The 20,722-nt window shown below is 39.3% G+C and overlaps 1 protein-coding gene and 1 pseudogene across 4 annotated transcripts in view; both read right to left on the bottom strand.

Moving 5' to 3' along the window:
* WARS2 (tryptophanyl tRNA synthetase 2, mitochondrial) overlaps positions 1-20,722 on the bottom strand; it is a 132,497-nt gene that overhangs the window by 71,904 nt on the left and 39,871 nt on the right. The window lies entirely within an intron of this gene.
* Positions 2,424-15,974, bottom strand: LOC104652269 (guided entry of tail-anchored proteins factor 1 pseudogene; annotated as a pseudogene).

Genomic DNA, 20,722 nt, shown 5'->3' with positions numbered 1-20,722 from the left:
AAATCTCTATGACTTCGGGATTCAGAAAGCATACAAAGCCTGGACATCACCAAAGAATACCACCAAGGAGTTTTCAACATCCGAACTGTAATGGATTGGAGACAAAATTATCTCTGCCTAATTTTCTACCCATGACCTTGCTGGGGAAACTCCCTAGTTCCTTCTGATCTCTCCTACCAGAAAGTCTGGATTCAACACTCAAGCACTGCAGGTGGGTCTCGGGGTTAGCTCAGTTGGTTGGCCAAGACCTGGACTAATATCAAGTGGCCTTGGCTACGTGAAGTTGAGATGCCAGTGATACTTATGTGCAGTGTATGATGTAATTCCATGACTATCTCAAGTGTTCTGAACCTTTGCGAGGCGGTGTGAATTTCTTACAAAATACCCACAATACAAACAACAAAACACACTTTTAAAGTTATTTTCATGGCATAAAATAGTTTACAAAAAAGGAAATCTCTTTCACTGTCATTTCACCTCTTCTAGGAGCAAATAAGTCTCCTGTTCCAGCTAATCATGGCTCTCTTTCTCATCCGTCTTGTAGACTGATATAAAACTAAGGGTTGTTCCAACCACATTTGCATCAGTTCAGACCCTTCTGTCAGCTCAGACTGTTAACTCAACCTTACAGTAAGTTAGATGAATGACAAAACCAAGCACTAAAATATGGTTATGATAACTGGCTTGGTTATAAACCATAAATGAGAAGCAGAATCTAGTGCTACATTGCTGGGATTCAAGACTTTGCCCTATTACTTACACAGCCTTGCGCATGTACAAAATAGGGATAATAACAGTACCTACCTCGTACGGTGGTTAGGAGGACTGTATCAAGTTTATTAGTATAAACCTGGCACAGAGTAAGCTCTCAGTAATCTAGCCGTTTCTAGGGGTCAAAATTTTGTTTTATTTTCACCCAACCATTCAATGTACGGAAATCTGTTCTATAGAAATATTCACACAAGAATGTAAAAAAAATCTGGTGTTCCCCCTGATTATTTAATTACAGAAGAATTATACTGTTACATATACACCATGGAATTCTATGCAGCTATAAAAGGGAATGAGACCATATCCCTTGGAGGGACATAGATGGATTTGGAAGACATGATCCTCTGTAAACTAACCCAGGAACAGAAAACCAAATACTACATGTTCTCACTTGTAAGTGGGAGCTGAATGAGAAGAACACATGGACACACGGGGTGGGGACAATGCACACCGAGGCCTGTCACGTTGGAGAGGGAGAGCATCAGTGAATAGTTAATGGATGCTGGGCTTACTACTTAGGTGACAGGATGATCTGTGTAGCAAACCACCATGGCACGCATTTACCTACGTGACAAACCTGTACATCCTGCACATGTAGCCCTGAACTTAAAAGTTGAAGAAAAGCCGGGTGCGGTGGCTCAAGCCTGTAATCCCAGCACTCTGGGAGGCTGAGGCGGGTGGATTACGAGGTCAAGAGATCGAGACCATCCTGGTCAACATGGTGAAACCCCGTCTCTACTAAAAATCCAAAAATTCAGCTGGGCATGGTGGCGCATGCCTGTAGTCCCAGCTACTCAGGAGGCTGAGGCAGGAGAATTGCCTGAACCCAGGAGGCGGAGGTTGCAGTGAGCCCAGATCGCGCCATTGCACTCCAGCCTGGGTAACAAGAGCGAAACTCCGTCTCAAAAACAAAAAAAAAAAGTTGAAGAAAAAAAAGAGTGATAAGCAACTAATGTCCATCAGTGGGGGAAACAGTAAATAAGTTATAGTTTCCTTTTTATGTAATGAAATACTACAGAATAGTTAAGAAAAAGGTAGGTCGTGTTAACTACTGAGAATTGGCACAGAGTGGAGGTGAGCAGCCCAAACCTAGAGTCAGACACGTGAGTCTAATGCCAGCCTTGTTGTGTATCAGCTGTCCTTCCTTCTGCAAATCACAGAACTTCCTTATCTGTAAAATGAGAGGAATGACAGTCCTCCCCTGAAGGGCCAAGAGTTGTGCTTAGCCCACTGTGGTTCTACAGAAACATTTGCTAAGTAGATAAATGCTGACAAGGAAGGCGGGCTACATATTTAACTTACTAGTGGTTACACAAGGAAATGGGAGTCATGACTTGACTTTTTTGTATCGTTTAACTTTTCTTTTTTTTTTTTTTTTTTTTTTTTTGAGATGGAGTTTCGCTCTTGTTACCCAGGCTGGAGTGCAATGGCGCGATCTCGGCTCACCGCAACCTCCGCCTCCTGGGTTCAGGCAATTCTCCTGCCTCAGCCTCCTGAGTAGCTGGGATTACAGGCACGTGCCACCATGCCCAGCTAATTTTTTGTATTTTTAGTAGAGACGGGGTTTCACCATGTTGACCAGGATGGTCTCGATCTCTCGACCTCGTGATCCACCCGCCTCGGCCTCCCAAAGTGCTGGGATTACAGGCTTGAGTCACCGCGCCCAGCCTCGTTTAACTTTTCTAAAAAATCCATGTCACTTTTGTGTCACCAAATTTTAAAAATAAGCCTGGGCCAGATGTGGTGGTTCACATCTGTCATCCCAATACTTCGGGAGGCCAAGGTGGGAGGATCACTTGAGCCAGGAGTTTGAAGCCAGCCTGGGAAACATAGGGAGATCATGTCTCTACCAGAAAAAAATAAATAAATAAAAATTAGCCAGGCATGGTGGCACATGCCTGTAGTACCATCTACTCAGAAGCCTGAAGTGGGAGGATCACTTGGGCCTGGACATCGAGGCTGCAGTGAGCCATGACTGTGCCACTGTACTCCAGCCTGGGCAAGAAAGCAAGGTCCTGTTTCAAAAAAAAAAAAAAAAAAAAAAAATAGGCCCTGTTTTTTAGCATATGATCTGATTGAATGATTTGATAAAGTAACTAAAAGAGTCTCATACTAACAGGAATGGTAGTTATTACCATTTTCATTTTAAATAACAGGAAATTAAGACATAGACAATGTTAAATGATTGAAGTTCAGAGATGAAGTTATTTGCAAAATGAAACTGAAATAGAAACAACGTAGTGTAATCTAAAAGACATGAGTTTTGAGGATCAGATAGCGCTAGGTTCAGAATCCTTTTATGCCTACAAGTACCTTTTGCAAATTATGTAACCTCTCTGAAACTCAGTTTTATTATCTGGACAATGAGGTTACTGGTAATAATAGCTAACATTTATTGAATGCTTACCACATGGGAAGCATTACAGCAAGACCTATAAATGTATTCTCTCATTTGCTCCTCACAGAAACTCTGAGGTACTATCATCCTTGTTTCATAAGGATGTAGGAACTGAGGCACTGAAGGGTTAAATGAGTGGCCCACCGCTAGTAAATAGTGAAGCTAGGACTTGAACCCAGGCCGATCAACTTCGGCCACATGAACTTCAGACGGAGATTATGAGAAGAGAACAAGACACTCAAGAAATTATTTGCTTTTATTCCTTTGATTCACTGGAATGTATGGCCCTAAAATTTTAATTTTATATCATAATAAACATCTAAGCGGTGTGCGATTCTCTCATACGGCTCACATTAAAGATAACTGCTTGATATGCTTGTTTCATTGAGAAGTGGTGGCCCGTACCAGGGCAGGTGACAAGGACAGTGGTTCTTATTCATCTGGGCAGCAGCTTCAGTGCTAATTCTAAACACAGGTGGTGAGAGAGACAGCCAACAGGAAGGGGGAAGGAATCACTGCTGACATGTGCAACTGGGAAGATTGATGGTTTCCCTCTCTCTTTTTCCCCAATGTGTCGGCCTGGGAGCAGAGATGTAGAGGCTGCTGTGCTGAGGACAGTAAAATACACAGCACAGTGTCCGCCTGGCTGCAACACTGATTAATGAGACCAAAATGACACAGAAAACAGGCAGTGCTTCAGAAGGAGAATTCACAGGCATTTCTTTATTTAATCATTTCAACAAAAGCAGTTCCCATAAACTGCCAGGTTTGAACTAGAATTCCCTGTGGTTAGAGCAACGCAGGGGTATATTTGGTGGGGTGCGTGGATCAAAGACAGAGAGGGTAAAGGAAGTTTGTAATAAAGCAAATTCACAAATGATCGGCTGGGTACAAACTTAGGAATTCCTCTCCTTTCTCTGATTGACCAAAACATTCACAAAGGTCCAGGTAAGATAGTTTTTGCCTACCTAACTTAATGTAGGGATGATATGAGAATGCGTAATCACAAGGAATTACACCCTGTTAAAGCACTCTTGCTTTCCAGGACTAGCAGACAGTGGCACCAATTCTTCCTGTTTTACCATAGCTGCATAGTTTACACATTTAAAATGATATTATCTTTCTTAAGGAAAGACAAATATTAACATCGAGCATTATTTTTAGTACTTACTATCACCTATCTTCCTTCCCACCAGCAGCTCTTCAAACTTAATACTATATCCCAAACTAAATCTACTGACCCATGAGCTTTAGGTCAACTCTCCCCCATTCTGAAATGTATTCTCAATTTTTGAAATACGCATTAAACTATTTCTTTTACTTAAAAATACAAAACAAATAAACATGCCTATAAATTTTCTTTGACATTCTTTATAAAAACTTATTTTCTAAAAAAAAGTTATTGTGTATATTTAAGGTATACAGCATGATGTTATGGAATACATAGAGACAGTAAAAAGGTAGACGACCATCTTCTCAGTCTTCTAACCTTGAGATTCACCCCCAACTCCTTCCTTTCCCTTATCAGACTCTGTGGATTCAAATCCGACTCCTCCAATTACTAGCTATGTGATCGTTGGCAAGTATTTGTTCCTCAGTTTCATCACCTGAAATACCAATTTTAATAGTGCTGATTTACAGGAGAATTGCAAGAATTAAACAATATATAAAAAGTTCTTAGATTGGTGCCTGGCACATAGAAAATGCTTAATAAATATTAGCTACCTTCATCACCTAATCAATGACTAAATCATCAGGGATGTTACTCAATACAACTTCATTTCTCCATCTCCATCAGTGTGGTCTAAACCCCAATTATCTCACCCGTGCTGTTTCAATAGCTTTTTTCTGTTTTTTGCTTTTTTGTTTTTTTACCTTCTACACTATTACCTGAACTATCTTTTAAAAATAATGAATCTCTACTGATTCTTCCTTTTTCACAGTCAAATCCAAACCCTTAATTTAGTGTATAAAATCCTTCATAATCTGACTTCAAATACATGTACAGTCCTTAGACACAGTAAGGGCAATTATCCCCATAAAACAATATTAATTAAGCAAGTGAGAAGTCTTATGAAAAATTTAGGGTTAAAGTTTTACATCTAACATTTTATAACATGTTATTTTTCACTGATGACCTTAACACTAGAGTATGTATCATATTCACCTAAAAAACCACTGAGTAATCTTTAGAATCTATAATTTAAGACCTAAAGCATAAAAAAAAAACTTATTTACATGCCATTATTTTAGATAAGATTAAATTTAATGTACTTCCATTGCTCGATGTAGTGGATTGAATCATGACCCTCCCAAATTCACGTCCACCTAGAACTTCAGAATGTGACCTTATTTGGAAATAGGATCTTCAAAGATGTCATCAGTTAAGATGAGGTCACACTGGATTATAGTGGGCTCTAAATTCAATGACTGCTGTCCTTAAAAGAGAGGAGACACACAGACACATAGAGGGAAGAGGGCCTTGTGACCATGGAGGCACAGACTGGTGTGATAGTTACAGTTCAAGAAAATCCCAAGGACTTTGAAGAGCCACCAGCAGCTAGGAGGCGAAAAGGAAGGGTTCTTCCTGAGAGCCTTAGGAAGCATGCCCTGCCAACACCTCAGTGTCAGATTGTTAGCCTCCACAACTGTGAAAGAATACATTTCTGTTCTTTTAAGCCACCCAGTTTGTGCTACTTTGTAGTGGCAACCTTAGAAAACTGTTAACAGCACACTTGACTAATGTCCTAAACTCCTAAGGTAAGTAAGGTAAGTTATTCAGGATTCGTAATCTGGTTACCATTTCTGTCCAAAATTCACATCCAGGACATTGGCCGTCTCTTCCAAGACTTTGCAAGCCCTGGGGCAATGCAGAGTAGCTCAGGAATGCACCATAGAAGTATTCTGCACTGGTTATGGTGGCTTATCAAATCACAACTGCAACTGAATATAGGTAGCGCTGCTGAGAGGCAGGAAGCATTATTATGTAGACCATGTCAAATAAACAAACAGCCATCACCTAAGGGGCTGTCATCATAGATGAAGTTGCTGTTACTTTGTTCTAGGATCAAAGTTCTAGGATCCCCTTTGCATTGATTCTGTAAAATTACTGCACATGGTTGGATTTGCTCCACTTACTTCTTCCCTTTAAACAATAGCTCTGAAATTTTCATCATGCTGTAATCGCTCAGAAAAATGTAAATCTAAACTTAGCAAATACTTATTTTCTTTGGTTAAAAAAAAATATCAATTGTATACCATTTTCCAGATGAAACAGTATGGCATGTGCTATTTGAACTTCCATGATCTATTACTGCTCCCCAAAATAACTTTTTTTCCCCTTTGAAATGTTGAGATTTTTTTGCTGGCATAATTACCCCAGCCCCCACGGTTTTGAGACGTGTGTTTATTTTTAAATAAGCAGTAAACTATTTCTTTTACTTTGTAAAAACAAGTAAACATGTCTATAAAGTTTCTTTGAAGCTCTTTATAAAAACTTCTAAAAAATAAATGCTATTGTGGATAAAGTATACAGCATGATGTTATAGGATACATATAGACAGTAAAAAGGTTACTATAGTGAAGTAAATTAACATATCCATCATCCCACAGCTATCGATTTATTTTGTTTTTATGTCAAAAGAAGCTGAATGCTTATTTAGTATCAATCCCAAATAGAGTACGATTTTATTCTCTGTAGTTCTCATGTTCTCTAGACTTGTTCATCTTACATATCTGTTACTTTGTATCCTCTGACCTACACCGCTCCATTTCCTCCTTTACAAGGAATTCTTGTATATAATAAATAACCTTAAGGTAAAAAAGAGAGAAAAATTCAAATATGCAAACCAGTATCAGCCAATCATTAATTCACCATCCCTCTTCATGTTTACAAGATTATCTCAATGATCTCTGGAACCTCTGAATGACAGCCTGTAAGGTTAGGAAACAATCAGTCCTATATATTTTTGACACACCATATAGCTTCCTGCACGTCATATCTTTGAGCCTCTTATACAAGTTTTAAAGAAAGTGGTAATCTATATAGAAATTTAGAAAGGGTGTTATCAAGGAAGTGTCAGTACTGGAGGGCACTGAAGAGCTTTTAGTTTCTCAGACTTACCGGTAAACCTTAGAATTTGACACAATCGAGTACTTAGCTCTTCCTCCAAAATTTTACCATCACCTTCAATCTTCCACCCATGTTTAGTGGCACCATCATGGTTCTAATTTGCACTTGCTCTGTGTGCGTCTGTGTGTCTGTTATGTGTATAAAATAACTCAACACTCGGCCGGGTGTGGTGGCTGACGCCTTTAATTCCACACTTTGGGAGGCAGAGGCGGGTGGATCACTTGAAGTCAGGAGACGGAGACCTAAAAATACAAAAATTAGCTGGGCGTGGTGGCACATGCCTGTAATCCCAGCTACTCTGGAGGTTGAGGCAGAAGAATCGCTTGATCCCGGGAGGTGGAGGTTGCAGTGAGCCCAGAAAACGCCACTGCACTCCAGCCTGGAGACAGAGAAAGACTCTGTCTCAAAAAACAAACAAACAAACAAATGAACAAAACCTTGACACTTCGAGTCAGTTGTCTTATTGGGCCTAATAAAATTCAAGGGCATTTCTTTAATTAAGAGAGCCTTTCCTCTTTTGATTACTTACATAAACTGATGGCAATTTTTAAATTGTTATTAAGTTGGCTTATAATGTATTGTTTAATACACTGAAGAAACATTTATTTCACTTGTAAAGTAATGCAGCACCATGGCTTTTTCTCTCTCTGTCAATTATTTCATTCGGAATATGAGCATTCTTGTAGTAATCACGTTGTAAATGTAAAAATCAAAATAATTATTCTGCTTTGTATTTCATTTTGCTTTTCTAACAACTCTAACAAGCTGACTTTATTCACCAGCGAAATATTTACCATGGCCCTTTTGCAGTAAACAATACACTTTCAACTCTGATTTTATTTTTATATATGTTACATATGTGTATATATTGTATATCTTTATATGGGCATATTCTACTTTTGCAAATATTCTTTAAGTCAATAAATTATAATTTTTCAATAGCTTCACCATAAAATCAATCCTCACACTCAAACCTTAATAATTTTAAATGTAATTTACTTATGAGTTTTTGAGACTCCTCCTTCCCCAAATGGAAATTTTTAAATGTGGTACATAATTCTTCTCTATGATGTCTTATTTTTATTTTTTTGAGACTAAGTCTCACACTGTCATCCGGGCTGGAATACAGTGGCATAATCTTGGCTCACTGCAACCTCCACCTCCCGGGTTCAAGCAATTCTCCTGCCTGAGTCTCCCAAGCAGCTGGGATTACAGGTACCCGCCACCATGCCCAGCTAATTTTTTGTATTTTTAGTAAAGACAGGGTCTCACCATGTTGGCTAGGTTGGTCTCGAACTTCTGACCTCAGGTGATCCACCCGCCTCAGCCTCCCAAAGTACTAGAATTACAGGCGTGAGCCACCATGCCCAGTCCCTACATTTTAATAGATAAAACAGTTAGCATAAATAGAATATGATTCTTTATACTATATGTGTATATATTGAAATATTAAATTGTACCCCATAAATATGTACAATTACAATGTTTCCATTTAAAAAATAAAATAGTGCTCTTATTTTTGACAATTTCAAACACACGATTTGAAAATGTGTCCTGAAAATGCATTACTTTTCATCTATTTAGATGACAAATTACTGTACCGTGAAAAGTTATTAATGATAAAATACTTGGTACTACAAGTGATACCACTCCTTGACTCAACTGGTAAACTCCTGAACATTTTTGGGAAAAATAACACAGACTTTTGTTTTGCTGTTACTGAGAAAATCACTGCAAATCCTCATATCTGGACCATCGAAGAGCGAAGCAGAGTGAGAAATGTATGTACCAAGTAGAACAGAGCTGTTTTGTGAACACAGGCAGAACCCCAGCTGGATAAAAATAATGCTATTGAAATGTCATCAGGTGAGTTATACTGAAGTGATTTTCTTTGTTTATTTTCTATATTGATGATAAATGTGTGATTTTAAAAAAAAAATACAGTAGCAGAAAAAATAGCCCAATTACCTATCAGATGTTTTATATAATAAACTATTTTTCAAGTTCTCTCATATTTCTAACAATTTTAACTTTTTGGCTGACCTCCCACCCCATCGGCACTACTGGGTTAACAAGAATCAAGTCTGTTTTTCCTCTTTCACCATTCCCCTCCATGAATTGTATACTTCTCTTACTTTCATACTCTTGCTAACTTCCAAGACTTTGCACTTGCAATTTTCTCTGCCTCGTACCCCTTTCTTGGCCTAACAAATTTCAGTATATCTTTTAAGACTCAGTGCAGCTCTCACCACATTTGTGGAGCACTGTCCAAATCCCCAGAACAAGGTGAGTCACTTGCTCCTGTAAGCACCTACAATGCTTCGTCCTCCCTCTATTACAGCACAGAGTTTTGCTGTAACTTAATTTTCCGACATGTCCACTACCCTCACCAGCCAGTGAAATTCTCAAGATAAAGAACCATGCTTTCATCCCTAACACCAATAGGGTGGAGATTCAATATATCCGTATGAATGAAGTAGAAATGAATACTATATAAGGCTTTATAGAATGCAGGAGCTGAAGACTCATCTTAAATCCCATGACACTCAGTGTCCCCAAGATGGATGAAGATGGGGGCAGGCCATTTACGAAGATGAGCAGGGAAAATTGTCAAATTATCCCTTCCCAGATCCTATCCAAATGCTGGCCATTTTTCAGTTAACAATACCTACAACCATCAGAACATTTTTCCAAACTCCTAATACATTAAAATTAATTTAATAAAATACTCTTGGAATAGTAAGTGCTTGAAAGCTACCTCATAAACTCCTTATAAAGTTCCTCAACTCTCCTTAGAGTGCAAGCAATCTCACTTTAAAAGTTCAGAGTAAATTTACGTGATAATTTCCAGATATTTATTTATTTTATTATTATTTTTTTAAGACAGAGTCTTTCTCTGTCACCCAGGCTGGAAAGCAATGGCATGATCTCCGCTCACTGCAACCTCCACCTCCTGGATTCCAGTGATTTTCCTGCCTCAGTCTTCCGAGTAGCTGGGATTACAAGCACGTGCCACCATGCCTGGCTAATTTTTGTATTTTTAGTAGAGACAGGGTTTCACCATGTTGACCAGGCTTGTCTTGAGCTCCTGACCTCCAGTGATCCATCTGCCTCAGCCTCCCAAAGTGCAGGGATTATAGGCATGAGCTACCACACCCAGCCCTGATATTTATTTTTAACAATGTTTTGTGAAAGAGGCATGCATAAGTATATAGGGAAATTCAATATAAATTCAGTTTGATTGTTGACTAGTTTTGCCGTTAGGTAGAGTATACGTCAAACCTATCATACAGTGTCATTTTCTCTTTTCTGGAAGACAGTACTGCATGTACCCCACAAGAGACCCAAGAGCACTCTTAATTCATCAAGGGCCGAAACACAGCAGCACACTGCAGGATAAGGATGTTTTGAATTGAGTTAATGGATGGGAAAACTGAGTGGAAATGTGTTTAGGTTTTTTTAATCTGAATCTTTAAAAAGAATGAATTAAGAATCTCAAAATCAGTATCAGATGTTGTATGATGACTTCAATACAACAAAACACATCTTAAAACAAAATATTTTGAAATCTAGTTCCTTTTCTGATCACCTGCTGCGCCTATGGTTCAAGGGGTCAAGGTTTCCACTGCGATGATTTTTAAGAACCAAAAGCAATATGGGGGAAAACGCTTTGGTCCTACTCATGTCTTCAGCAGTAAGGAAGAAAGCACAAATTCCTCATGTCAGCTAGTAAGTAGAAGATAAATGTGTGTTTTAGTATCAGAATTGTTTCAACTTTCCTTCATTAGGAAATAAATTTGGAACAGGCACAAACTTACACTGGAGAAGAAACATTCTCTTCAATAAATGATGCTACAAAAATTGGAGAGCCACATACTGAAGAATGATACTGAACCCTTATCTCTTACCATATACAAAAATCAACTTAAACTAGATTACTTAACTTAATACCCGACTTAAAGATAATACCCGAAGCTATAAAAATACTAGCAGAAAACCTAGGAAAATCTCTTCTGGACATTAGTCTAGGCAAAGAATTTATAACTAAGGCCTCAAATGCACAGGCAACAAAACCAAAAATAGACAAATAGGACCCAATTAAAAGCTTAATTTTGGTTTAAGAAATAATCAACAGAGTGAATAGATACATGTTGAATGGGAGAAGATACTTGCAAACTATTCATCTGACAGGAGACTAATACCTAGAATATACATGAAACTCAAAACAACTCAACATCAAAACAAACAAATGAAAAGCAATCCCATTAAAAAGTGGGCAAAGGAAATCATTAGAAATTCAACAAAAGAAGACACGCAAATGGCAAACAGGTATTTGAAAAAAATCTTCAACATTACTAACCATCAGAGAAATGCAAATCAAAACCACAGAGATATCATCTTTCTCAAATCAGAAAAGGCAGAAAATAATGGATGTTGGTGAGGATGTGGAGAAAAAAGCATTCTTACACAGCGCTGGTAGAAATGTAAACTAGTACAGCTTCTATGGAAAACAGTATGGAGATTTCTTTAAAAACTAAAAATGGAACTACCATTTGATCCAGCAATCCCACTAATGAGTATCTTCTCAAAGAAAAATCAATATATCAAGGGGATAACTGCATTCACATGTTTACTGCAGCGCTATTCACAATAGCAAAGATACGGAATCAATCTAAGTGTTCATCAACAGATGAATGAAGAAAATGTGTACATAAACACAATGGAATACTACTCAGACATCAAAAAATAAAATCCTCTCATTTACAGCAATGTGAATAGAACTGGGGTGGAGAAGTGGTATTTGTTTGTTTTGAGACAGGGTCTCACTCTCTCTCTCAGGCTGGAGTGCAGTGGCCTGATCTCAGCTCACTGTAGCTTTGACCTCCCAAGCTCCAAGTTATTCGACCACCTCAGCCTCTTCAGTAGCTGGAACTACAGGCATGAACTACCACACCCAGCTAACTTTTGTATTTGTTGTAGAGATGGGATTTCTCCATGTTGCCCAGACTGGTCTCAAACTCCTGGGGTCTAGTGATCCTCCCACCTTGGCCTCTCTGGGACTACAGGCGTGAGCCACCATCCCGGGCAAGTGAAATAGGCCAAGCACAGAAAGACAAACATCCCATCTTCTCACTCATATGTAGGATCTAAAATATTTGATCATATGGAAGTAGAAAGTGGAACGATAGATAACAGAGACTGGGAAGGGTAAGTGTGGGTGAGACGGGGGGATGAAGAGAAGAGGGTTAAAGGGTACGAACATATAGTTCAATGAAAAGAATAAATTCAATGTTTGGCAGCAGAGTAGAGTTACTGTAGTTAACAAAAATGTGCCATACTTGTAAAATCCTTTCAAAATAAAACCAAATAAAAAGTACTGTACTTGGTTGATGGACACCCTAAGTACCCGTATTTGATCACTATGTGTTATATAATACATGTAACAAAATTTCACATGTATGCCATAAATTTGTACAAATAAAAATAAGAATAAAATAAAAACAATATAAGAGTCATGCTATTTTTTATGAAGGATAGTCAAAATGTTTCCTAGTAAACAAGTCACATTTTACTAACATTTTTCTCTGTATAATACAGGTGCTTAATATATAATTATTAAATAAATGAGTAAATGAGATTAATTTCATCATTACTTTCCTTTTTATTCTCATAGAAAAATAAAAGACTATAAGCCGATTTATATTATGGTTTCAAGCAGTGTCTGTCCCTGTCCTCTTTTTCATCAAAATCTGTTACTGAAGTAAACCCACACGTCCTCAAATCTGCAATCTTGGTGTTCACTTATCACGTCTAACACACGATTCCCGAACACGATCTCCCAAGCCTTCCTAACAAACATGGTAGTCATTTCTTCAGGTTTAAATACGGAGATCTGAACTATCTCAAAGTTACTGAAACCACAAATATTCCAGAGCTACAAGCAGCCGAGCAATGTGTCCTAGATCTAACAACTCCCCCTTTTCATTGAGCACATATTACCGCTACCCTTTTTCCTAAGAAAGCCAACACACACAACTTTGGGCTTTAAAAAAGTTATCATCTATTTTATTAAGTCCTGTTTACAAACTGCAGACCACTATGGACTTAGTTAAATGACCACATTTAACTTGACCCAGGCCCTCGTTGGAGGCTGGAGGGGGTGACAATAGTTTGATTCAATTAAATATACCAGCTCCTTCCTTCATTCATCCATTCATCCATCCATTTACATTTATTGAGCGCTAGCCACGTGCCAAACATTGTGTTGGGCAGTGGGAACACAACAGTCATGAAATAGTAATTCCCTTGAGTTTTCTATAGTCCAGTTAGGATTGTGCCAAGCACACCTAATTCATCGATCTATTTTACTTAGAACTAATTTTAGATCTCTGGTCTGTTAAAGCTTCCAGCAGCTTTGAAGCTTTAATGGGTAATCTCAGTTCTTGCTTTACTGAATTCAGTATTTTGTACCAACTTTTCTACCTTGTACTTCCAAATATTTCCAGCCGTCTTCTCTCTTAGACTTCAGAGAAAGGGGTCCCTCTAACATTAACCCTTTCCCACAGAGCTGTGGTTCATCAGAATATTTCTCCAAGAGACTTATGTTTTTTCCATTTTAAATCTTTATCTCTTCATCAGATCCTTCCAGTGTTTCCTACTCTGTAGACATACAAAGAGGTTTACCCCCATCTTGGGTCATTTCTCCCTTTCCTACTCTTCCCAAATATTCCTACAAGAACTTTATACCTGCCATTACCACTTTAACTCCCCAGAAGCCACCCCTCACCTTAACCTCCCCACAATCTGCTTCCTTACCCACAGAATTACTAAAGCTCTTCTAACATAAAAAATAATTCCTAATCCTTTCATCCATAGGCTGTTTTTGTCTTGCTGCTCTTCAATGATCTCTTTGAATCTATCAATGGACACTGTTTATTATCATCTTTTAAAACACTCCCCTTTCATTTTCACGAAGCCGCATTGCACTGTTTGTATTTTACACTCTGATTTCTCTAATTTTGTATTTGTTGGTCCCTCGTCTTTTATTCTCATGTACTAAACGGCGATCTAAAGCAGCGGTTGTCTATATTTTTTCTGCTATGACAGGTAATATTCACAGAAAAGAGAGCAAGAGAGTTCATTTTCCTTATCTGATCTTGTTTACCACTTGTGTCAAAGAATTGCTCATCGAATCGATCAGCTTCAAGAACATGATTGGTCCATGATTTTTTTTTTTATTGGTTCAGAATAATTTAATCAGGCCTTATAAGGTTTGTTTCCTATGTTCCATTCTAAAGAGCATAAATAGTAAAGGCCAACAAATACATTTCATTCAAAATGCTTTAAATACAAAATACAACTTGAGCACAAAACAATACATTATGATCTCATGGATACATTTACAAAACACTGTAATGAAAACTTAATATCCTCAAGTAAGTAGATATTATTATACAGCTCTTGCTCAAAGGACATTTTAAACAAAGGGAGAAAAAGCCCAAGCAATGGCAATTACTGTCGTTCTTTTAGCTGTATTGAATGTGATTAAAGAAGAAATTCTCAAATTCTTAGTAGTGATATTAAAATTAAGTTACTTTCTAAACTGGATTAAAAAATCTAAGTCTTCACAGAACTTAAGTTGTTGGAAAATTTTGACTTTCTGGCTGGTAATATGACCAAAATATACGAGAGTGCAGATCACGAGCGGCGGCCGGAGATGCCCCTTAACGTTTCACATTTCATACAGATCTAGGATGGCGTTCGCTGGTATACACGTGTCATAAACTGGACTTTCTTGGCCTAATGACAAGTGTAAAAAATCATGATTCTTAGAAGAATCTCTCAAAGTCCAAGAACAAACATATTCAACAAAAAAAAAAAACTAAACTGTGTACTTTTGTTTCAAAAAAAAAAAAGTATAAATCAGATATTTAACCTAATAAGAGAAAATCCATTTTTAAAAGCCTCATAGCTGTGTCCATCTTCCTGTTCAGCTGAATGGATGAAGCACAATAGCCCCAACTTTGTTACAGACTAAAATCCAACAGGTAATTCCAACACCACCTGCTACTCTAGTAGGAAAAGCTACCAGGCGGTCTAGAGGGGTTATCCATTTACTCTGCACGACAGCCACAGGAACAGAATAGTACTTCCAAATGAGTGAGATCATCAGGGCAGCCTGCAGTACGTAGAAAGCCACACTTATCACCCATTTTATCTTGGCTAATTGAGCTGTCCGAGCTTTCACATGGGTTTTGAGCTTATCCGTCATCTTGCTGATCTTTCTCTCCAGCCTGGCGTACCTGGCAAACTCGTCCACCATGTTGACCGTGGAGAGCTCCTGCTTCATGTCCTGGATCTCTGCTCTCATCTGTGACTCCTGCTCCGCATCCTTCTGCAGCACCCTGGACATGAAGGATGAGAAGGACGGGAGGAGGATCCTAAGAACATTGCACCCAAACACAAAACTGAGCACCAACAACCACGCCCAGAGGTCCGCGCAGCTGAGCTCATCCCGAACGCGCCTGGCTGCGCTGGGTCCGCTGCGGCAGCTCCATGGGGACCAGGCAGGCGCCTGTGCAGTGGTCCATGATTTTTTGCTTGTCGATTGTTGTTTTGGGTTTTGTGGGTTTTTTGTTTGCTTCTTTTTCACCAGCGGAGTCTTGCCCTTTCTGTCACCCCTATAAGCCTATGCTACAGCCAGGTCTGGCTCCCTTGACTTGCTCTTCCCTTGTGCAGGAGCTCCAGTTGGTTTCCGGTACTGTTACATCCGCTACGTGGTAATTCACACCTCCGCATTTAGGTTTGGGTCTAGGTAAAGAACTTGGGGCCTAATCAAGTTTACAAGAGCTAGAAACTGGAATATAAGGCCCATACCTAGAACCTAATGTACTATTTTAGCTATTATATGCCACTGCCCCAATATCTCCTTTAGAAGCTCTGGAAAAGGAATCCTGTAGTGTAAAGGAGAATTTGTACACTTCTGAAACTTCAGGCCATAATGTGATCTTTGTCCTCTTCTTCATCTTATTAGATTTTAAAGATCTGTTAAATAATTCTGGTAACAAATCAAATAATATGGAACCATATAAAGAAAAAGTTTAAAAAAAATTTTTCTTCCCTCCTTCATATTACACCTAAATAAAGCCATCAACATTAAGACTCAAATGTAAATCTCAACAGGACGGGACGGACAGTGAACACAGTCCAGGGAGGACAGACCTGGGCAGGGAGGGGTGCTGCTTCACCCAGAAACTGTGTCTGACTGGAGAATTGGGGGCTCCCCCCTGGAACCCTGGTCCAGATATAGTGCTTCCCCCAAAGCCTCAGCAGTCCACAGAACAGCGGATCTTTGCAGTCAAGCGCAGAGTTGAATAATAATCCAGGTTGGTGCCACGGATTGGGGGCTCCGCATAGACCTAAGCAAATGCATAAGCCAGCAGGAGAGCCTGCGGCCAGAGCTACCGCCACCCCCCACCCTCCATAGAGAGAGAGCTGAAAGTGGGGAGACAGACAGGGCAGCTGGGCAGGTCCCTCTCCCACAAACCCCAAAAGGCTGAAGCCCTAACACTTGAGGGTTTTGCAGCCAGTGCCTCAGTCCGAGCTGAACCATGAATGATCCCGCTCCGTGGAGGGAAGGGTACCTGCCATAAAAGAGGCGGGCCTAATCCCCCTGTGTGAACAAAAACACAGGAACCCTACCTAGCAACTGGACTGAGTCCTTGACAACCCAGCAGTGCCTCAAGGTCATCACAGGGAGGGGCATCCACCATTAAACAGGCGGGCCTAATCGCCCTGTGTAAACAAAAAGACACAGGAAGCCTAAGTAGCAACTGGGTGGAGTCCCTGGCAACCCAGCAGTGCCTCCACAGGCAGACAAGTCACCTCATCAAACAGCTCCCTGAGATCAAAGATAGACAAATCCATTAATATGGAAAGAAACCAGCGCAAAAAGGATGAAATCATCAAAAACCAGAACACCTCTTCTCCTTCAAGGGATCACAACTCCTCACCAACAAGGTAACAAAACATGATGAAGAACAAGTTTGACAAATTGACAAAGATAGGCTTCAGAAGGGGGGTAATAACAAACTTCTCTGAACTAAAGGAACATGTACTAACCCAGGGCAAAGAAACTAAAAACTTGAAAAAAGGTTAGACGAAATGCTAAGTAGAATAACCAGCTTAGAGAAGAATATAAACGACTTGATGGAGCTGAAAAAACACAGCATGAGAACTACGGGAAGCAAACACAAGTTTCATTAGCCGAATCGATCGAGCAGAAGAAAGGATATCAGAGATTGAAGATCAACTCAATGAAATAAAATAAGAAGGCAAGATTAAAGAAAAAAGAGTGAAAAGAAATGAACAAAGCCTCCAAGAAATACGGGATTATGTGAAAAGACCTAATCCATTTTTGATCGGTGTACCTGAATGTGACGGGGAGAATGAATCCAAGCTGGGAAACACTCTTCAGGATATTATCCAGGAGAACTTCCCCAGCCTAGCAAGGCAGGCCAACATTCAAATCCAAGACATATAGAGAACTCCACAAAGATATTCCTCAAGAAGAGCAACCTCAAGGCACATAATCATCATATTCACTAGGGTTGAAGTGAAGGAAAAAATGCTAAGGGCAACCAGAGAGAAAGGTTGGATCATCTACCAAGAAAGTCCATCAGACTCACAGCAGATCACTCAGCAGAATCCCTACAAGCCAGAAGAACGTGAGGGCCAATATTCAACATCTTTAAAGAAAAGAACTTTCAACCCAGAATCTCATATCCAGCCAAACTAAGCTTCGTAAGTGAAGGAGAAATAACATCCTTTACAAACAAGCAATTACTGAGAGATTTCGTCACGACCAGACCTGCCTTGCAACAGCTCCTGAAGGAAACATTAAACATGGAAAGGCACAACCAGTACCGACCACTGCAAAAACATACCAAATGGCAAAGACCAATGACGCAATGAAGAAACCTAGTCAACTAACAGGCAAAAAAAACCAGCCAGTAACAAAATGGTAGGATCAAATTCACAGATAACAATATTAATGTTGAATGTAAATGGCCTAAATGCCCCAATCAAAAGACACTTACTGACAAACTGTATAAAAATTCAAGACTCATTTGTGTGCTATATTCAGGAAACCCATCTCACATGCAAAGACACACATAGACTCAAAATAAAGGGATGGAAGAAGATTTACCAGGCAAATGAAGAACAAGAAAAAGCATGAGTTGCAATCCCAGTCTCTGATTTAAAAAACTTCAAACCGGGGCCGGGCGCGGTGGCTGAAGCCTGTAATCCCAGCACTTTGGGAGGCCGAGGCGGGTGGATCACGAGGTCGAGAGATCGAGACCATCCTGGTCAACATGGTGAAACCCCGTCTCTACTAAAAACACAAAAAAGTAGCTGGGCATGGTGGCGCTTGCCTGTAATCCCAGCTAGTCAGGAGGCTGAGGCAGGAGAATTGCTTGAACCCAGGAGGCGGAGGTTGCGGTGAGCCGAGATCGCACCATTGCACTCCAGCCTGGGTAATAAGAGCGAAACTCCGTCTCAAAAAAAAAAAAAATTCAAACCAACAAAGATCTAAAGAGACAAAGAAGGGCATTACCTAATGGTAAAAGGAAAAATCCAACAAGAAGAGCCAACGCTCTTAAATATATATGCACCCAACACAGGAGCACCCAGATACATTAAGCAAGTTCTTAACATCCTAAATGGAGATTTAGACTCCCACACAATAATAGTGGGAGACTTCAACACTCCACAGTCAATGTTAGACAGTTCAATGAGACAGAAAATTAACAAGGACATCCAGGACTTGAACACAGATCTGGACCAAGCGTACCTAACAGACATCTACAGAACACTCCACCCCAAATCCATAAGAATATACATTCTTCTCAGCACCACATCGCACTTACTCTAAAATTAACCACATAATTGGACGTAAATCACTCCCCAGCAAATACAAAAGAACAGAAAGCATAACGAACAGTCTATCAGACCACAGTGCAATCAAATTAGAACTCAGGATTAAGAAACTCACCCAAAACCGCTCAACTACAAGGAAACTGAACAACTTGCTCCTAAATGGCAACTGGATAGACAAAGAAATGAAGGCAGAAATAAAAATGTTTTTCAAAACCAATGAGAATGAAGACATGATGTACCAGAACCTCTGGGACATATTTAAAGCAGCGTCTAGAGGGAAATTTATAGCAATAAATACCCACAGGAGAAACGAGGCAAGAACTAAAGAGCAAGATCCTCTAGCTCTTTCAATTTTGACACCCTATCGTCAAAAGAAAGAGCTAGAGGAGCAAGATCAAAAACATTCAAAAGCCAGCAGTGACAAGAAATAACTAAGATGAGAGCAGAACTGAAGGAGATAGAAACAAAAAACACTTCAAAAAAATCAATAAAACCAGGAGCTGGTTCTTTGAAAAAAAAAAAAAATCAACAAAACAGAACGTTAGCTAGACTAATAAAAAAGAAGAGACAAAAATTGAATAGATGCAATAGAAAATGATAAAAGGGACATCACCACCAAAGACACAGAAATACAACCCACCATCAGAGATTACCACAAACAACTCTATGCACATAACCCAGCAAATCCAGAAGAAATGAATAAATCTCTGGACACTTACACCCTCCAAAACTAAACCAGGAAGAAGTCAAATCACTGAATAGACCAATAACAAGATCTGAAGTTGAGGCCGCAATTAATAGGCTACCAGCCAAAAAAAGGACCGGCCCAGATGGGTTTACAGCCAAATTCTACCAGACATACAAAGAGGAGCTGGTACCATTCCTTCTGAAACTATTCCAAACAATACAAAAAGAGGGAATCTTCCCTAACTGTTTTTATGAGATCAACATCATCCTGATGCCAAAACCTGGAAGAAGCTCAGCCAAAAAGAAAACTTCAGGCCAATATCCATGAAGAACATAGATGCAAAAATCTTCAAAAAATACCAGCAAAACGAATGCAACAGCACATCAAAAAGCTTATCCATCATAATCAAGTAGGCTTCATCCTGGGAATGAAAGGCTGGTTCAACATACGCAAGTCTATAAACGTAATTTACCACATAAACAAAACCAAAGAAAAAAACCACATGATCATCTCAACAGATGCAGAGAAGGCCTTCAAGAAAATTCAACAGCCCTTTATACTAAAAATTCTCAATAAACTGTGTATTGATGGAATGTATCTCAAAATCATAAAAGCTATTTATGACAAGCCCACAGCCAATATCATACTAAATGGGCAAAAGCTGGAAACATTCCCTTTGAAAACTGGCACTACACAAGGATGTCCTCTCTCACCATTCCTATTTAGTATAGTATTGGAAGTTCTAGCCAGAGCAATCAGGCAAGAAAAAGAAAGAAATGGTATTCAATTAGGA

This window comes from Saimiri boliviensis, chromosome 11, assembly GCF_048565385.1.
Source record: "Saimiri boliviensis isolate mSaiBol1 chromosome 11, mSaiBol1.pri, whole genome shotgun sequence".
NCBI classification, from domain to species: Eukaryota; Metazoa; Chordata; class Mammalia; order Primates; family Cebidae; genus Saimiri; species Saimiri boliviensis.
This window is presented reverse-complemented; position numbering and strand designations above follow the sequence as displayed.